This window comes from Festucalex cinctus, chromosome 8, assembly GCF_051991245.1.
Source record: "Festucalex cinctus isolate MCC-2025b chromosome 8, RoL_Fcin_1.0, whole genome shotgun sequence".
NCBI lineage: Eukaryota > Metazoa > Chordata > Actinopteri > Syngnathiformes > Syngnathidae > Festucalex > Festucalex cinctus.
The window spans coordinates 4,516,115-4,538,074 of record NC_135418.1 but is presented as its reverse complement, the minus strand read 5'-3'; positions in this window follow the sequence as shown (position 1 = coordinate 4,538,074).

Genomic DNA, 21,960 nt, shown 5'->3' with positions numbered 1-21,960 from the left:
CTTGGACCCATATGCTAAAATGAACAGGAAGTGAGCTACGAATTTTTGAATGTCCCATTTTTGACAATTTTTGCACATTCACAGGGGGCAGACTTTTGCCCACTTCTCCTACACGTTTCATCTGACTGAGTTAAGACTTGACCTGGACCATGTCAAGACCTGAGCCAACGACAGGGGGAAAAATCTTGACTTTTCGAAATACTATATGATGAAGGCGGGGCATCAAAATTTGTGTTTCGCACTGAAAAAGGATATGCTTAATAACTCCCCGGTACATGCTCCAAAAAATCCCAAACTTGACATGTATGTTTATCGTCAAGGCCTGAAGCTATCTCTATGACAACATTCAGTTATATATGCAGCGCCACCTAGCCCTTGAGGCATAAAAAAAAAATACCCCACATACGGTATTTTGTACAAAAAATGTAAACTCATTATAAGTGTGATAACTAAGTCATTTATGAATATTCTTTTAGTTTCCACCACTCAAAATGTTCACTGGCATCAGACTTATCCAAACATATGTATATTTTTAGTTATTTTTGATAGCCTCTGTGGACATTAAAAGCAATATCGTGAATGAAGGATATGCATAATAACTCCACGGTACATGCTCCAAAAAAAATCCCACACTTGACATGTATGCTTATAATCAAGGCCTGAAGCTATTTCTATGACAACATTCAGTTATAAATACAGCGCCGCCTAGCCCTTGAGGCATAATATATAAAAAAAAAAAACACATACGGTATTTTGTACAAAAAATGTAAACTCATTCTGAGTGTGATAACTAAGTCATTTATGAATATTCTTTTAGTTTCCACCACTCAAATTGTTAACTGGCTTCACACCGATCCAAACGTATGTACGTTTCCATTTTGTTTTATTCATTTTTGATTGCCCCTTTGGACAATAAAAGTAACATTGTGCAATGAGTACAACGAGCGATGATGTATATATACACTTTTACAAAAAATACCAATCAGGGCAACTCGTTGCCTAAAAATAAATAAGGACGCTGATTTTTGCAGGTCTTAACAATCACCAAAACCCGTTGAGCTTGACACACACTGGCAAAAAAAATATTCTACATGTAAACGTTTATTATGCCATTTTCAAAGAAATTTTGCTTCCAATATGCCAGTACCCCAACGTGCCAGTACCCTAACGTGCAAGTACCCCAACGTGCAAGGACCCCAACGTGGCCCGGGCTGCGAGGGCCCTTTATAGCTGCTCGCAGCTCTAGTTATTCTTCTTCTTCTTTTTATTAGGGCCCGAGCAGCGACCGCTGCGAGGTCCCTATTGTTCCTGAAGGAATTCTTATTATTATTCTTCTTCTTCTTTTTCTTTGTTATTATTCTTTTCCGCAAACAACCACATTTTTGAGGCACTAAACATGAACGAAAACTCACCAAACTTTACACGGAGATCGGGCCTGGCGAAAAATTTGATATTTTAAAGTCGCCATACGTGATAACAGAAAAATGGCTCTGTAGCGCCACCTACATAGGTTTAACGGATCCCTGTCCCGCTACGATTGTCCTATGGCTACGAAAATTGTGTGGCACCTGTAGCACATCCAGATGAACAAAAACCTCTTTGATATGTGTACCCTAAAATAGACAGGAAGTGAGGTATGAGTATTTGAATGTCCAATTTTGGCCCATTTTTGCACATTTACAGGGGTCATACTTTTGCCCGCTTCTCCTACACGGTTAACCCGATTGACTTCAAACTTGGGCTGTACCATCTCAAGACCTGGGACAACATCATGGTAAAAAATCTAAAGTTTTTGACATACTATATGACGGTGGCTGGGCATCAAATTTACAGTTTCAAAATTCTTACTTAACAAAGCATTGCCGTGGTACGTTTAATTGAGAGCCACGAAAATTGGTACACATATGTAACAGACTATGATCTACAAAAAACTCTTTTTGAACCATATGCTAAACCTAACAGGAAGTCCGCCAGAGGCGAGGCATCAAATTTTGTGTTTCAAAATTCTTATTTAATGAAGCATTCCCGGCTGTACATTTCACCTAGAGTTACCAACATTTGAAGACATATGTAACAGCCCTCAAGGTACAAAAAACTCTTTTTGAACCATATGCTAAACCGAACAGGAAGTCCGCCATTTTGATTTACTTTGGAACGTGTTGCCATTTTTTGGGCCATTTCATAGGGGTCTTATTTTAACGAACTCCTCCTACAGAGTTTATCCGATCATCTCCAAACTTGGTGTGATTCATCTTAAAATGTTGAAGATGAAAAGTTATTGAAAGCTTTTTATTTCGTCGCACGCTGTTGCCGTGGCATGCACAGTTTGCAAAGGAAAAAATTCCCTCTTAATGAAGCATTCACAGTTGTACGAAGCAGCGAGAGCTACGAAAATTTGGAGACAAATTTAACAGCCCACAATGTACAAAAAAGTCTCTTGGTGCCATGTGCTAAACCCAACAGGAAGTCCCGTAAGGGCCGGTCATCACATTTTGAGGTAAAAAACTCCTCTTTAACGAAGCATTCCCGGTTGTACGTTTCACCTAGCGCTATGATAATTTAGAGGCATACATAAGAGCCCACGATGTACAAAATAGTCTCTTGGAACCATCTTCCAAAACAAACAGGAAGTCCGCCATTTTGATTTACGTTGGGATTTGTAGCCATTTTTTGTGGCCTTTTTTAGGGGTCATATTTTAACGAACTCCTCCTACAAAATTTATCCGACTGTCTTCAAACTTGGTGTGCTTCATCTTAAGATGTTTAAGATACAAAGTTATCGAAAGTTATTTATTTTGTCCCACGCCGTTTCATGGCGATGCATTGTTTGCCAAGTAAAATGCTGCTTTTTTTGGGGGGGGTCTAAACATGTGCAAAAACTCATGAAACTTTACACACACATCAGGCTTGTCATAAGCATGAATATTTCAGAGATTTCTTATTAAATTTGCAATAAATGCTTCAATAGCGCCCTCTAGACATTTTTATGAAGTCTTTCCGATTATATGATTCAGCTAGATGTGTGAATATTGGCAGGCATGCCTAATATATTCAAAAAGTATTCTATATAGCCATGTGCCAATCCATTTTGATTTTATTTTGTTAACTGTGCATCATTTTTGGCCTTTCCATGAAACTTTACAAACACAAAGCATGGCAAAAACGTTTAAAATTTAGATGGTTTCCTATTTGACAGTACCCCAACATGCCAGTACCCCGACGTGCAAATACCCCAACGTGGCCCGGGTTGCGAGGGCCCTTTATAGCTGCTCGCAGCTCTAGTTTGTTATTATTCTTTTCCGCAAACAATCACATTTTTGAGACACTAAACGTGAACGAAAACTCACCAAACTTTACACGCAGATCGGGCCTGGCGAAAAATTTGATATTTTAAAGTCGCCATACATGATAACAGAAAAATGGCTCTGTAGCGCCACCTACATAGCTTATAGGGATCCCTGTCCCGCTACGATTGTCCTACGGCTATGAAAATTGTGTGGCACCTGTAGCATATCCAGATGAACAAAAACCTCTTTGATATGTGTACCCTAAAATAGACAGGAAGTGAGATATGAGTATTTAAATGTCCAATTTTGGCCAATTTTTGCACATTTACAGGGGTCATACTTTTGTCCGCTTCTCCTACAAGGTTAATCCGATTGACTTCAAACTTGGGATGTACCATCTCAAGACCTGGGACAACACCATGGTAAAAAATAAAAAGTTTTTGACATACTATATGACGGTGGCGGGGCATCAAATTTACAGTTTCAAAATTCTTACTTAACGAAGCATTGCCGGTGGTACGTTTAACCTAGAGCTATGAAAATTGGTACACATATGTAACAGACTATGAACTACAAAAAAGCCTGTTGGTGCCATATGCTAAACCTAACAGGAAGTCCGCCAGAGGCGAGGCATCAAATTTTGTGTTTCAAAATTCTAACTTAATGAAGCATTCCCGGCTGTACATTTCACCTCGAGTTACCAAAATTTGAAGACATATGTAACAGCCCTCAAGGTACAAAAAACTCTTTTTGAACCATATGCTAAACCGAACAGGAAGTCCGCCATTTTGATTAACTTTGGAACGTGTTGCCATTTTTTGGGCCATTTCATAGGGGTCTTATTTTAACGAACTCCTCCTACAGAGTTTATCCGATCATCTCCAAACTTGGTGTGATTCATCTTAAGATGTTGAAGATGAAAAGTTATTGAAAGCTTTTTATTTCGTCGCACGCTGTTGCCGTGGCATGCACAGTTTGCAAAGGAAAAAATTCCTTCTTAATGAAGCATTCCCAGTTGTACGAAGCAGCTAGAGGTACGAAAATTTGGAGACAAATGTAACAGCCCACGATGTACAAAAAAGTCTCTTGGTGCCATGTGCTAAACCCAACAGGAAGTCCCTTGGGGCCGGGCATCACATTTTGAGCTAAAAAACTCCTCTTTAACGAAGCATTCCCGGTTGTACGTTTCTAGCGCTATGATAATTTGGAGGCATACATAAGAGCCCATGATGTACAAAAAAGTCTCTTAGAACCATATGTTAAACCAAACAGGAAGTCCGGCATTTTGATTTACGCCTTTTTTAGGGGTCACATTTTAACGAACTCCTACGAAATTTATCCGACTGTCTTCCAACTTGGTGTGTTTCATCTTAAGATGTTTAAGATGCAAAGTTATCGAAAGTTTTTTTTATTTTGTCGCAAGCCGTTCCCATAGCGATGCATTATTTGCCAAGTAAAATGCTGCTTTTTTTTTTTTTTGTCTAAACGACCGAAAACTCATGAAACTTTACACACACATCAGACTTGTCATAAACATGAATATTTTAGAGATTTCTTGTGCAATTTGCAATAAATGGCTCAATAGCGCCCTATAGACATTTTTATGAAGCTTTTGGAAATGTATGATTCAGCTAGATTTGTAAAAATTGGGATACCTATCAGCCTAAGACTGACAAAAAAAAGTTTCTAAAGCCATATGCTAAACCAAACAGGAAGTCTGCCATTTTGATTTACTTTGCTATTTGTAGCCATTTTTGGGGGCCTTTTATAGGCCTCATATTTTCTACAAAACTTATCAGATTGTCTTCATTCTTTGGCGTGTTTCATCTGAAGATATTTAAGATGAAAAGTTATTGAAATTGTTTGTCACGCCTTTGCTCTAGCGATGCATTGTTTGCAAAGAAAAATGCTTTTTTTTTTTAAAGTCTAAACATGAGTGAAAACTCAAAACTTTGCACACAGATCAGACCTCTCAAGAACATGAATATTTTAGAGCTTTGTTGTGCAATTTGTAATAAATGGCTCAATAGCGCCCTCTAGACATTTTTTATGAAGTATTTCCGATTATATGATTCAGCTAGATGTGTGAATATTTGGAGGCACACCTATCAGCCTAATACCTACAAAAATTATTCTATAGCCATGTGCCAAACCATTTTGATTTTATTTTGTTAATTGTGCATCATTTTTGGCCTTTCCATGAAACTTTGCAAGCACAAAGCATGGCAAAAACATTTACAATTTAGACGGTTTCCTATGAAACAGTACCCCAACATGTCAGTACCCCGATGTGCAAGTACCCCAATGTGGCCCGGGTTGCGAGGGCCCTTTATAGCTGCTCGCAGCTCTAGTTAGGGCCCGAGCAGCGGCGGCGGCGGTGCCGCTGCGAGGCCCTATTGTTTTTGTAGGAATTCTTCTTATTATTATTCTTTTTCTTCTCCGCAAACAATCGCATTTTTGAGACACTAAACGTGAACGAAAACTCACCAAACTTTACACGCACATCAGGCCTGGCGAAAAATTTGATATTTTAAAGTTGCCATACATGATAACAGAAAAATGGCTCCTTAGCGCCCCCTACATAGGTTAAACGTGGCATGCACTTTTTGCAAAGGAAAAAAAATCTTATTAATGAAGCATTCCCAGTTGTACGAAGCAGCTAGAGCGACGAAAAATTGTAGACATATGTCACAGTCCAGGATGTACAAAAAAGTCTCTTGGTGCCATGTGCTTAACCTAACAGGAAGTCCCCCAGGGGCCGGGCATCACATTTTGAGCTAAAAAACTCCTCTTTAACGAAGCATTCCCGGTTGTACGTTTCACCTAGCGCTATGATAATTTGCAGGCATACATAAGAGCCCATGATGTACAAAAAAGTCTCTTGGAACCATGTGCTAAACCAAACAGGAAGTCTGCCATTTTGATTTATGATGGGATTTGTTGCCATTTTCTGTGGCCTTTTTCAGGGGTCATATTTTAACGAACCCCTCCTACAAAATTTATCCGACTGTCTTCAAACTTGGTGTGTTTCATCTTAAGATGTTTAAGATGCAAAGTAATCGAAAGTTTTTTATTTTGTAACACGCTGTTGCCATAGCAATGCATTGTTTGTCAAGTGCTGCTTTTTTTTTTTATACACATGAAAACTCATGAACTTTGCAAACACATCAGACTTGTCATGAACATAAATTTTCAGAGATTTATTGTGCAATTTTCAATAAATAGCGCCCTCTAGACATTTTTATGAAGCATTTCCGATTGTATGATTATGCTAGACCTACAAAAAAGTATTATGTAGCCATTTGCCAAACCAAAGAGGAAGTCCGCTATTTTGATTTTATTTGGGGAATTATACATCATTTTTGGCCTTTTTCATTAAACTTTGCACAGACAAGGCATGGAAAAAACTAACATTTTAAATGGTCCTTGTTCCATGTAACAGTTGTCAAGTGCTGCTTTTTTTTTTTTTTATACACATGAAAACTCATGAAACTTTGCAAACACATCAGACTTGTCATGAACATGAATTTTTAGAGATTTATTGTGCAATTTGCAATAAATAGCGCCCTCTAGACATTTTTATGAAGCATTTCCGATTGTATGATTATGCTAGACCTACAAAAAAGTATTATGTAGCCATTTGCCAAACCAAAGAGGAAGTCCGCTATTTTGATTTTATTTTGGGAATTATACATCATTTTTGGCCTTTTTCATTAAACTTTGCACAGACAAGGCATGGAAAAAACTAACATTTTAAATGGTCCTTGTTCCATGTAACAGTACCCCAACGTGCCAGTACCCTGACGTGCAAGTAACCCAACGTTGTGCTCAATAGCGCCCTCTATGCATTTTTATGGAGCATTTCCAATTGTATGATTCAAGCGATACACAACTAAAGATGACTTGACCAAGATTTATGAAAACTGGGAGGCATACCTATTAGCTTAAGACCTACAAAAGGTATTCTGTAGCCGTATGCTAAACCTAAAAGGAAGTCCACCGTTTTGAATTTATTTTGGGAATTGCACACCATATTTTGCGTTTTGATTAAACTTTGCACACACAAGGCTTGTCAAAAACATTTTAGATGGTCCTTGTCCTATTTGACAGTACCCCAACGTGCCAGTACCCCGACGTGCAAGTACCCCAACGGGGCCCGGGTTGCGAGGGCCCTTTATAGCTGCTCGCAGCTCTAGTGTTATGTTTGTTTTTTTGTCTTTCTGTAAAGCACTTTGTGACAGTTCAGGCTGTTTGAAAGCGCTATATAAATAAACTTGAGTTGAGTTGAGTTGAGTTGGAATAGCGGAACAAACAATAGAGGAATTAAGGGGATTTTCATTTTCAACCTGGATAGATTTTTATTTTTTGTTTTATAAAAAGTATTTACCTTACAAGAAGTCAAGAGAGACTGCCTATTTTGTATTTCATAAAAAAACCTTTATTTTCATGTTAAAAATGCACTTTCAATAAAGTATTTGGAACTCAGTTTCTACCGCATTATTTTTATGTTGAGATGGTGTTATCGGCAGCTGCTGAAAGTAACTAAAAAAGTAACTTTTAATCTAACTTAGTTACTTTTAAAATCAAGTAATCAGTAACGCAATTTAGTTACTTTTAAAACCAAGTAATCAGTAAAGTAACTAAGTTACTTTTTTCAAGGTAACTGTGGCAACACTGCTGTTAGTACATTGTTTGCTCATAAGATCTATACCATTAATATAAAAATTGGAATTAGTGATAACTTCTTCACCTGTATAGCTTTTCATCAATTCTAATATACCACTTGGTATGCTTTTCACAACAAAATTAAATTCTTGAGATTTGACAGGGAATTCTTTTTCTCTCAGAAATATTTCATAAGTAATTAATTGTCCATTTGAGTTAAACAAATCCTTTAAATATATAATACCCCTATCAAACCAATGTTGCAAATATAAAGACTTGTTCATTTTAGTTATATTTGAATTATTCCATATAATAGGTTTATGAGGAGAGATGTTATGGGAGTAACACAATTTCCATGCTAAAAGGGCCTGCTGATGAAAATGAGAAAGCTTAATTGGTAATTTTGTAATGTTATAGTCACATTTTAACAAAAAATCCAACCCACCAACCTTTTGGGAAATATAATAAGGAATAAAGTTACATAAGGATAATGGAGCTTTTAAACATTCTTTAAGCCATTTCACTTTAAAGGTACGATTCAAATCCATGAAAACCAGTAATTCCAGTCCCCCTTCAGCTCTTGATCCATAAAGAAGTCCTTTTTTTAAATGATGATGCCTATTCTTCCACACAAAGTTCGTTAACATGCAATCAATTTCCTTAGCTGTTGAATCTTGTACACAAAGGGACAGAGCAGGATAAACAAATTGTGACACTCCTTCAGCTTTGGTTAAGAGCACTCTACCCAGTATCGAAAGATCCCTTTGAAGCCATAAATCCAAAATAGCTTTTGTTTTTTTTCAGTTTTGTACCAAAATTGTGCTGCCGTTCTTTAATATTCTTACATATATAAACACCAAGATATTTGACTTCCTTCTTCACAGATATATCACATAAACTCTTTTCCTCAGTTTGTGCTAAATCCAAAATTTCACATTTCGACTTATTTAAATGTAAACCAGATGCCATGGAAAACTGTTGAATCAAGGACAAAGCGTTATCAACCTGATTTTTATCCTGTAAAAATATAGCCGTGTCATCTGCCAACTGAGTCACTTTAATCTCCTTATCAAAAATAGAAATCCCTTTAAGAGTTGGATTATTTAAAAGATGTATTGACAATAATTCTGCTACAATTAAAAAACAAAAAAAGGAGAAATTGGACAACCTTAACGGACAGATCTTAAAACAGGGAATCGTTTAGTTGTATATGGATATAACATAACACAGCTATCTATATTTTTATAAAACATTTGAATAACCGAAAGCATGTCCGCCTCCCAGTTCTGAGGTCTCCGGTTCGAGTCCAGGCTCCGGCCTTCCTGGGTGGAGTTTGCATGTTCTCCCCGTGCCCGCGTGGGTCTTCTCCGGGTACTCCGGTCTGCTCCCACATCCCAAAGACATGCATGGCAGGTTAATTGAGCGCTCCTAATTGTCCCTAGGTGTGCTTGTGAGTGTGGATGGTTGTTCGTCTCTGTGTGCCCTGCGATTTTCTGGCAACCAGTCCAGGGTGTCCCCTGCCTACTGCCCAGAGCCAGCTGAGATAGGCCCCAGCACCCCCCGCGACCCTTGTGAGGAATGAGCGGTCAAGAAAATGGATGGATGGATGAATAACCAAAATGAAATTTTGACCAAAACCAAAATTATGAAGCGCATTAAACAAAAACTGATGTTCGACTGTGTCAAATGCCTTATAAAAATCCAAAAACAATATAAGTGCATTGGAATCAAGATATTCCAGTAATCAATCAAATCCAGAATTAATCTAATGTTAGACCTAATATGTCGATTTGACATGAAACCAGTTTGCGTTTCTCCTATGATTTCACCAATATATTTTTTTAATCGTTTAGCAAAGACTAATGAAATAATCTTGTAATCTACATTTAATAATGTAATGGGTCTCCAATTTTCTATTAACAAATGATCTTTATTTGGCTTGGGTAATAAAGTGATTAAACCTTGTTTCATGGTTGTAGACATTTCTTTTCTTTCTATACATTCTTTAAACATTTCAAATAAGGGATTTTCTATGAGCTCCCAAAAACGAACATAGAATTCCACAGGGATTCCATCAATTCCTGGGGCTTTTGATCTTTTCATTGAGTGGACAGCTTCTGAGATCTCAGTCTTTGTAATAGATTCTTCACATTCAGATTTGAATTGTTCTGAAATAATGGGAATGTAATCCTTAACTGACTCAATAAATGAGTTTGAATCTCTTCTGCTATATTGTGATTGATAAATATCACTGTAAAACGTATAAACAGATCTCGAAATATGTAAAGAGTCTGAAATTACATCATCATTTATTTTATTTTTATTTTTATATAAGTAATATTATTTCTTTTGCTATTTCGCTTCTCCAGGGCAAAGAAATAGCTTGAATTTTTTTCTCCCAATTCTAACCATTTTGCTCTAGACCTTACAAAAGCCCCCTTGGCCAAGTCAATATATAAATCATCTATTTCGCCTTTTAACCTATTCATTTGAATTTCTTCTTCATTTGAAAGCATGTCTTTGCTCATTAAGACATTTAATTCGTTCATAATATTCAATTCCCTAGCTATATTATTCTTTTTTATTTCTTTGCTGCGTCTAATCGCTAATTCCCTTATTTTAAATTTGAAGTATTCCCATTTTTGTGTATTGTTCAAGTTGATGTCATTAAAAATTTCCATCGCTATGTCTTTAACCAAATTACCAAATATGTCATCATGTAATAAATTATTAAATTTCCAGTAGCCTCACAATTTTTTTTTCCCTGTTTAGTGCCTACCATTTGAATAGAAATTAATTGATGATCTGATAAAGGAGATATATATGTAAAGGACGGCAAATGTCAAAAAGTGATTGATTGCCCCCCATAAATAGTCCTTTGAAGTAAGCCCCGCCCCCTTCCGGCATCTCAACCAATCAGAAGCCGTTATTTTGAATTAAGCCCTACCCACTTGCCACCTTCTTAACCAATCAGAACCCCAGGACGGCAAATGTCAAAAATGATTGATGACATTCTGCACCCCCCTCCCCACCCCCCTCATCGTCTTAACCAATCAGAGGTTGGAAGCCACCCCCCCCCTCATCGTCCTAGCCAATCAGAACCCCAGGACGGCTTCTGTCAAAAATGATTGATGACATTCTGTTTCCCACAATAACAACAAGCACATGTTTTCCGGTCCCCCCACCCCCTTTAACAAACAAATGATTCCGGTCACCCCCCACCGATTGTCTACGTACTTCCTTTGAACCCCCAAACAGTAGCTTTGTTGTCTGAGAGGAAACTCTATCAGGTGATAAAAAACTTTTTTTTTATCTTACAGGAAGGATCCTACCAACTTTTGAAGTATTATGGGGAAAACGAGCCCTTGTATTCATGAAATTTTTCACACGAATACTGATAAAATGTACCAAACGGTGGGAAACGGCGACCCCCCCTCAACACCACGACCAATCTTCACACCCCGGATGTGCGTGCGTGAATGTAAATTAGTATGAGGCTCACTTAATCTAGTTAAAGTGAATATTAAAAAATGTTATCCATTTGTTTTATGTTTTTTAAATAAATAAAAAGAGACTTACCGATGCTTCTGAATACGTAGTCGTGTCTCATTCAATGGGGTTTTTCTTTTTTAAAAAATTAAAAAAATAAATTGGCGTCTGTTTCTAACCGATGGAGTTGTTTTTATAGGCGAAAAATAGATTATTCGTGCGTAAAGAGGGGTTATTTAACCCATTTCAGAATAGCGTCCTTCTTTTTTCTGTCACTAAAAACTTGTGTGTTTGTGACTAGGAGCTAGTGAGTTGCGATCCCCTCAAGCCGCGGTAAACGGCGCCATCTATTGGGCAAAGGATGTTACTGCATATGGTCCTGGGCTTTCTTTCTCAAAAATAAATAAAAATAAATGAGGCGACGTTTGTACTTTTTCTTTTTTTAGATTAAATACCACGTGGTATTTGGGTGGGATGGATTTAAAACAGTGGGTGTGTTTTTAGACTGACTAACGGAGGAGATTCGATTTTTCTTTTTCATTTGAGCGGTGACAGCTGAAACAAAATGTCTGAACCCAACCATCGTGTAATAGGTGAGACGTGTTTTAATGCAGGTGCTGAATCCCCAGAGGACACCTCGTAAACATAGAATGTTTTTACGTCGTGTTCAAAAACCTGCTGACGGGGATTTGGAGAAGAAGTGGTCTTTGGATGATGCATTTTGGGGGTATCGTTTTTTGTACGAGATGGGGGAATTGTGTATTTTTATGGAATATGACAGGATCAAGACAACGCCGGCCACTGGCTTCGGCACACTGAATTCAAACGATTGGGGTGTGATCAACGAACTTATCCCCAGGAACTTTAAAGAGTACGCATCAATACATTCGGATCAGCACGGCCAGGTTGGTGAGATTCTGTGTTTTACATGGATTAGTAGAACAGCTCCAAACGGACGGTGGTACTTTCGAGTAAAGATTGAGCACGTTAAAAGAGATGAAGAATGTCCATCAAAAACCACGAGGGGGTGTAGGGAGCCCGACCATATGTATTTTACGTTGGAATCATTCAATACAGAATGTGGTGTTTTTTATAAAATTGTAAGCGTACCATGGTCTGATTGGCGGGACCACATGCTGAGCGAGTCTGAGAGAATTTCTACCTTGTATTCTAATAGCAGATTGTGGTTGAATCTCATCGGGGTGAGAAAAACTCTGAAATTTGATTAACCACAGTCAGCCGACATTCCCCCTCCCTCCCTCCCTCCCTCTACACCTCACACCTAACATACCTCTCCCCCCACCCCTTGTAAGCATAAAAAAAGTACTACCCCCAACAAGGTAATAACTATCTACAATCGTCTGACACGGGGGGAGAAAAACGCTGAAATTTGATTATCTACAGTCTGCCGACACCCCCCTCCTTACACCCGAACCACCTTTTCCCGCCTCTACAAGTATAAAAATAGTACGCGCCCCCCAGCAAGGTATTAGCCATCTACATTCGTTTGATACGCAACAAGAAATGCCTCCGATCATGCGCCCCACCGATGAACGAGAAGGAAGCACACCGCCACCGGCGCAGACAACTTCTCCGGTGCTATTTTCTACAAACAGCGAAGGTATGCGTTCCTGCTTTGATCCTGCTCCTATTCTAATCACCTCGAGTCCCGAATGCTCGGATATTGAAGAAAACGTTGCGGACGTCACCTTTCTTGGGACACCCGTCCAGCGAGGAGACTGCCCGATGGACGTCCCTCCCGGCCCTCATTCATCCGGGGTCTACCAAATCGTGAGCACGGTAGGACCTTACGATGCTCATTTTGCGGTTGTCCGGAAGGACGAGCCGATTGGCGGGGGTCCCCGCCCGTCAACGTCGGCGGAATGTTACGGAGGCCTGACTTCCGCTAAGGAGGAGGCGGCGGCGGAGGAGGGTCTCTGCGCATGCTCCAACGCTGGGCCGTGCGATGACGTCAACGGGGCGTGTGGAAAAGAGAATCTTCCACCGCTAGCACAATCGCTTTCGGTCCCAAACGACACGTGGCGTGGGGAGAGCAGTTCGCCGGTAGCACACAGGATTCCAGCGTGGGCTCTTTCCAGCGAATCTTCGTCAGCTTCCGAGACACCGGATCGGCCTGTGTGGAATTTCTCATCAGATTCAGCCTTTCACCCTTCACCGGCGGCAACGATGTGGGAATTCCCAAACGGTAAGGCTAACCCCGATACTAGGGAAGTATCTATGTTTGGAACTTTCGACGACGCGTCATCATCTAACGTTATGCTTCCAGGATTACCGGGGGACGCCATCCCTCCACCGCCTCCGCAGCCGCGCAACGAACGAGACACTTGGTTGGATTGGACACAGACTCCTTTCATGTGGGTGAACAACGCGAGATATCAATGTATTAAACAGGCTGTTAGCTACATGCTAAGGATCGCTATCCTCAGATATAGTAGAAAAACGTGTGAAGGGTGTTTTTATTCATACACGTCGAAATAACCACACCTGTTTTAACGCACCCAGACGCCCGGATTATTTTGGGGTGAATTTCGACGCCATTATCGGAGAATTATGTAACGGGCATTTTAGATCAACAATCCACAGAGTTGTAACAATCACGAATCACCCTTCCTCAAACGCTGACGTAAAACGCATCATCGAATCGGTGCTACACGACTACGTGCATGAACTCTTGATTTTAGACAGAATCACATCCGTTCTTTCCTGCACCTGGGACGGATACCTCCCCTTCGCAATCCCTGACTTGATCCGGGGGCTGTACGATCGCGATGGGTAATTTTCTAAGAAAAATGCAAATCAATTATTACTACGGCATTGATAATTGGATAGAAATTATAGAGAAAGCTATACACAAATGCGATGAAGATGACGATGATGATGTTGATGACGATGATGATGATTCCAAACGTGTCAAACGCCTGGTTTTAGTAATTGATAAAGTCAGGACTTTGGCCCCCACCTTGTTTGGTCAATCCTGGGGGGAGTATGTAAAACGCGTTGTTGAAATAAGTCACCACAATATTACTGATACTCTGGATTATGCCACGTGTGAATGGAGGGGTGATCCTGTCAAAGCTGGGCAAGTGATTACCCTCATTGCTCTATTCATAGATTGTGTACGATACTGTGAAGATAATAATATTCCTCGTAATATGGTGATTGAAATGAAACAATTTAAAAGCTTTATCGAACGCAAAGTACATCCCCGTATCTTGTTTAGAGTGCTTTACTATGTTAATCCATAATTTTTTCTACACCCGTGAGGTTGAAAATGTATGTTTTATGTTTTTACTTTTTATAGTTTTTAGAATTGTGTTTTTTATTATCCATTGAATAAAAAAAAAAAAAAAAAATCATGTATACTCACTTTTTGAAAATGTATGTTTTTACTTTTGGAAAATGTATGTTTTGTGTTTTTTTTTTTAGTTTTTAGAATTATGTATTCTTGTGTTTTTTATTATCCATTGAATAAAAAAATAATTAAAAAAAAGTCTATGCGTAGGCCTTGTTTTATGACACACACACACACACACACGGTAAATAATGCATTGAAATATAACGATGCAAATTAATTTTAACTGTTTATTTTACTATCTAATAAAATATTTAATTGTGTATAAAATTATAGACATAACCTTTATTAACCATTAGGAGAGATGAGGAAGAAGGGGAGTAGTAGGCCTTGTTTTATAACACACACACACACACACACACACACACGGTAAATAATGCATTGAAATATAACGATGCAAATTAATTTTACCACCTATTAAAAATATTTAAATGTGTATAAAATTATAGACACAACATTTATTAGCCATTAAGAGAGAGATGAGGATGGAGGAGAGTAGACGTCTGAAAGAGCTATACTTTGATCCCAAACAACCATCTAGTTACGGGGGTGTTGACCGCCTTCATAGGGGCCTTCGAGAGACCTTGAATAAAAAAATAAAACGTGATAAAGTTAAAGAATATTTATCTCAACATGATACGTATTCGTTACATAAACCAGCCCGTATTAATTTCCCTAGAAATAGAGTATTTATTACGGGGCCTCTGAGACAGTTCCAGGCCGATCTGTGTGACATGCAAGCGTTAGCTTCCTACAACGACAATAATAAATATTTATTGACCGTTATTGATATTTTTTCAAAGCGAGCGTACGCCCGCGTATTGAAAGATAAATCAGCGATGAGGGTGACGGAGGCCTTTGAATCAGTCTTCGCCGTGAGCGGCGTTCCTAAAAAATTACAAACGGATCAAGGAAAACAATTTTTTAATACCCGTTTTACTAAATTAATGAAAAAACATCGGATCATTCACTTTGCAACGCACGGCGACACAAAAGCCCAAACGGTGGAAAGATTTAATCGGACGTTGAAAACTAGGATGTGGCGTTATTTTACGAGAACTCATTTCCGCCTACAATAATAGTATTCATTCTAGCATTAAAATGAGGCCGAATGAAGTGAACGCCGAAACGACTCGAAAAGCATTTTTCAATTTATACGGAAACATCCCGGTAGGCGGAAAGATTAAAATGAATTTTAAAAAAGGAGATATTGTCCGGATTTCAAAATTAAGAGGGGTTTTCGATAAGAAATATGAACAGAGCTTCACCGATGAATATTTCACAATTACTAAATGTATTCCACGAGCGCCCCCTGTCTACAAACTAGCAGATTACGACGGCGAGGAAATAGAAGGGTCATTTTATGAGCAAGAACTGCAAAAGATCAATATTTCAAAAGATTATGCTTTTCAAATTGAAAAAATTATTAAAAGGCGAAAGGTTAACGGACGGACTCAATATCTAATCCGTTGGAAGGGCTGGCCGGAAAAATTTAATAGCTGGGTGCACGCATCACAGGTTGTAAATATTTAAAATTAACGGAAATATACAATATAAATCATACGTTAATATGGATCCCATTAACGAAGGAGGTTTCTACGTAACTCTCCCGTCAAATTCAAGCATGGATATGTTTAAGGATAATACAATTGCGCAATACAGAGTTAATCTTGCGCGTCATTTAGATCTGGTCAAGGGGGAGTGGGAGGTGGGCCTAACGGAAATTTCATAACCGCGCAGCTGGGTAAACATTCCTGAAGAACACACGTCGTTTTTCTTAATGAATACAAAGACGTCCACCCATTACGTTCTAGACGTTAAACCCGGTGACTATGATAATCTCGATAAGGTACGACAGGCGGTAGAGGGTGCTATAAGAGAAAAAATAGGCCCTTTCATTTTATTAAATTTCAACCTCTTGAAAAGAACATTTTTTTTCTTCGCGGCGGAAGACAGCTACAAGATTCGTTTCGTAGGTCCATTAGCTTATATTCTGGGTATGAAAGATGGCGAATGGTTTACTATCGAATTAGATTGGACTGTCGCGCTTCATCCCGCGGATATAAACGCGGGACAATATTATCTGTATTTATATACAGATGTAATTCGACACCAGGCGGTTGGTGACGCATCCGCTCCGCTACTGAGGGCTGTCCCTGTTTTAGGCCGATACGGGGAGATTATTTATAAAAATTTCAACCCGGCTTATTGCCATCCTGTTAGTAAAAAGCACATTGAAGATATAGCGATTCATATTAAGACGGATCAAAATCAACCCGTTGGTTTCCGTTTTGGGAAGGTCATTTTAACGTTACACTTTAGACCTAGATAGACCATGGTTATTATGACGTCACATCCGGACCCCTACCGCTTCGTTCAATATTATGAAAATCAAACGGGAAGCGGTATACCAGGGTTCCAAGGAGCCCCCGTGCAATACGGCCGCGGATTAGGATCTATTTTTGCAAAATTATTTCGTTTCGTAGCCCCCTTAGTTAAAAGAGGTTTGAACGTAGCCAAACCGCATTTACAGTCAGCGGCTAAAATTATTGCCACGGATGTCGCAGGGCGTGTTATGGAAAGAATGAGTCAGAAAAGGGGCGTTAACCAAGACGGCTCGGGCCTAGTCGTACTGGCGCGGCGTCCGGCCTCTAGGCCTGTGGGGCGCAGGATTAAGACGCATAAAAAACGCAAGCGCACTACTAAAAGAAAATCAGTTCGAAAAAGAAAGCGTACGAGAAACAGCGTGGATATTTTCTCTTAAAGAAAAATGGCCCTCTTACACCACAAGTCGCAAGAATGTACCATGTCCGAATTAGATTTATTTTCACCTCCCATGACGCAGCTCTCAATAGAACAGAGTCAGTATATTGAGATTTTGCCCCTGTCAGCCCTTGGCGACCAATCCCCTATCGAATTTTTCATACCCGGTGATGGGTCGAAATATCTTGACTTGGCGGATACGCTATTGCACCTGCGCTTAAAAATAACGCGACGAGACGGGTCTAATATCGCCCCTAACGAACGCGTTAGTATAATTAATTTTCCTCTGAATACTATTTTCAGCCAAGTTGACGTCACCCTCGGCGACCGTTTAATTTCACAATCTAGCGCCTCGCATCCCTATAGGGCTATAATAGAGACGTTATTAAATTTCTCAGGGGATACGCTGAAAAGTCAATTTACGGCGGGGATGTTTTTTAAAGATACGAGAGGTGTTATGGACTCGTTAGCCGTCGAAGGGGACGGGGTAAACGAAGGCTTTGTTAGACGGGCTCGTCTAATACAGAATTCAAAAGAATTTGACGTCATCGGCCCGATTCATACGGATATATTTTTCTGCGAGAGACACCTTTTGAATAACGTGGATTTAAGGTTGAAGCTGACCAGAGCGAGCGATGATTTCTGTCTGATGAGTGCACCTGACAGCGATACACGTTTGAAAATTATGGGTGCGTCGCTGTTTATTAAAAAAGTATGCGTCTCCCCAGCGGTGGCGCTGGGTCACGCCTCCGCTCTCAATAAGGGGAATGCCCTATATCCGGTTACGAGAGTCAACATAAAAACTTATTCCATCCCTCAAAATTCAAGGATATGTCATCAAGACAACCTCTTTCTAGGAACTATGCCAAAAAGCGTAGTCCTGGCTCTCGTTAATCATAACGCTTTTGTCGGCAGAAGAGATTTAAACCCATTTAATTTCGCTCATCACGATATTGAATATTTAGCACTATCGAGAGACGGCACTCAGATCCCAAATAAACCTTTTCAACCGCTTTTTGCGACGGGGAACTCTGTGCGTGAATTCCATAATTTATATGAAGCAACAGGAAGGTATCTGAAAGATTTGCCCCTGTTTTTAGACTTGCAGGACTTTCAAAATGGCTACGCGCTTTTTGTTTTTAACCTAAGTCCCACCTCCGATACAGAGGCATTATCACCCGTCTCCAACGGTGTCGTAAGACTAGATATGAGATTTAGAAATCCTCTCCCCCATACAGCAACCCTTATCGTTTACGCCGCTTATGACAGCATTATAGAAATTAATTCAAAAAGAGAAGTTTTGATCGACTATTATTAAAAGATGAACGGTCGTGATTTGGAGCGTCTGATGAGGCAAATTCAGGGGGAAAGATTCCAAGGCGTCTTCGCCGAAGATGAGTTGACTGACATATTAGCGCCCCCTACCCCCTCCTTCTTTATTGTTAATACGCACCCTCGCCATCTTTCCGGCGAACACTGGGTGGCGCTGTCGTTAGAAGGCGACGGCACGGCTACGTTCTTCGATTCTTTCGGATTCCCACCGGATTTTTATTATTACCCCGAGAGTATAAACCGTTTCTTAAAAAAACATTCCGACCGGATATTTCACCACGACCGCCAATTACAGCACGAATTCTCGACAGTATGTGGTCAGCATTGTGTTTATTATTTATCAGCCCGAGGATGTGGCGAATCTTACCGCGAGGTTTTAACCCATTATTATGACGATGTAGTTATGAATGATATTATGGTTGCAACGTTCGTGGAAAGTCGGAGGATGTTCCCCAGGACGATGTGCGGCGGTCAAATTTCATGTTGTTTAGATATATTTAAAAAAAAATGTCAATGCTCATGATGTCTTTTTCAAATATTTTATTCAATAAAATTCATATGCAAAAAGATACAAAAGATGCGAGTGGGTGTGTTTATTCTTCTTCTCTCGATGATAGGTGTAAAATTAATAATCCTCCCATTTGATGATTTTCTGCTTCCTCTTCCTCTTCCTTCTACCGCCGGATATTACGTCATCGTCACTTTGGTTAGAAATAGATTCGTTTTTTATTAATCTTAAACGCTCTCTGGCGTGGGGGTTCGATACTACAGTCTCGGGTATATTAAGCTCCGATATTAGTTGCAAGAATTCCGTCCAACCCAGTAACCCTCGCTCGTTGATCTTCTTTCCGTTTACAATAAGATGTTTGACTAAATCGGTCATATGGGAGCCTCTGACGGGTCTGCCGTTAAAGATAAACTCCCCCCGATGATTCCATACCTTTTCTTCACGAGATGATATTTTTCTTAAAACATATTCGGCGTTTTTGCGGTGACGTTGCGGAATAGTTTGTAATATTTCACCCCATTCATCCATAGCCGTCTTGACACCGCCCTCCGCCTCTCCCCCCACCTCCTCCTCGTCCTTCTTTTCCGCGCCTCCTCCTCCCCGTTCAAAAACTTCCCGTGCATCAGGAACTGTCAAAGCCACCGGAACCATCTCACGATCTTTTTGTTTAAGCAGTCCTAAATACCGTTGCAATAGAGTTTGATATCTTCTTAGTTTTTCATATTGCGTTATAGAACGATCGTCTAATAACTCTCTCATCCTAACGTCCAGATCATTCTCAGCTGTTTCGCGAATATTGGGTGTGGGTTTGCTTAAACGTTCCAGTTGGCGCGGGGAAACTAAAAACATTTTCTGAGCTGTTTTCAAACTCATGTTTTATTTGTTTACTAGACCTGTGACGATGCTGCCTAGGACAGGTGCAAAAGCGGCCAGTAGAGGGAGTATGAAACCACCTTTTTGAACTAAAGTCATACGCTTCTTTCTGAGACTGTTTTTTTTATCGGCCAATATCCGAATAAACTTCTTTCTCCTCTTCAGCTTCTTATATTGAGACGGGTTTAGAGGAATATGCCCTTTTAAGAGATTTAAAGCAATCTCACAGAGCGCTTTCACCAGGGCTTTGGGGGCTTGTTTGAGAATTTGTTTACGTTTGCTAGGGAGGGCACGAAACAATAATTTAAGAAGCGGGGCGTTTTTTTTTTAAAGTTTTGACATCTTACGAGCTTTTGGGTAAATATACTGCGGGCCACTCCCCGTGTAACACACCGGTTCTCAATCTAAATCGATCTGGTGACGCGGGGGTAAGATCTACCAATAAATACCCATGAGCGTTTTTTGTGGCGTCCTCATAACATTCCAAAAAGTACTTTTTACGCGTGGGGTAGATTTGATTAGCCAAAACACTCGCCTGTAATTTGTCGTGAGGGTTTTTAAACAGTATAATGTAATTACTGTTTAAACTGATTGTTCTGCTATACTTCCCTTGGTGGAAAATGTTTTGAGTGAGCAACATGACGCTCATTTTCCGATGATGTCTGTATTGGGTAAAAATGTTTACCACTTCCGGGTGATCGCTCGCCTCGAAGATGACGTCATCCAAGATGATCAGGTGCGAAAGATGGACTGGAAAGAGAGATTCGTCCTCAAAGCATTCCGGGAGACCTTTTACAAACTTTATCTTTTTATTCAGTTTTTTTTCAAGTTCATCATACATTTCCTGGTAAGAATTATAAATCCAAACGATATTCTCAGGAGGTGACTTCATGACATGCTCACAATTTTCCAAAATACTTTTCACAAAAAATGTCTTGCCGCACCCGCTTGGACCAGCGACCAGACATGAAAATGGTGTTTCTAATCTAGTATCAAAATCAATGTGGTTCGGATTCATATTTATTTTTTTTATTTATTTATTTTTTTTTTTATTTATTTATTTTTGTTCCGCCACAAACACAATCACAAACAAAAACACAAGCACATCAAAAACCAAATGGAACGCTACGACCGCCTGGAAGCAACCGACGTTTGTCGTAAACCACCTTAAACTTTTTCATAAATGATGTGTTTTTCAAATGAAACCCCTTCTTATCTCGCACAATGTTGAATTGAGGGGCTTGAAGCACCCCTGGTCGCGCCCCCATGCTGTCGACGTACCCGTCAACCAGCTCCTTCACGCTGTCAAAATTGATGATTTGAGAGGTATCATGCGTCTGCGTAATGCCTTTCACCTTCATGACCAATTTCCTATTGCTTCTGGTCTGATAAGCGTAGCTTTTCGGACCTGCGGAGACAAATTCTTGAATGGTGTCATTATCTAATTCATCTGTCAGATCACCCAAATGATCGCCTAATGGGAGAGTGCTTTCACCCTGTTTCACAGTATAGATCAAACTATCCGTGTCTGTATAAAGTACTCTGTTTTGCAGTTGTTCCAAATACCCATACATTATTAAACGGGCATAGGCGGTTGTTAGGCACGCTATGAAGATGTTGGACGTCGGTGAGGAGGGTGTTTGAGCGCTTTTGCTGTATTTGTACTGTAC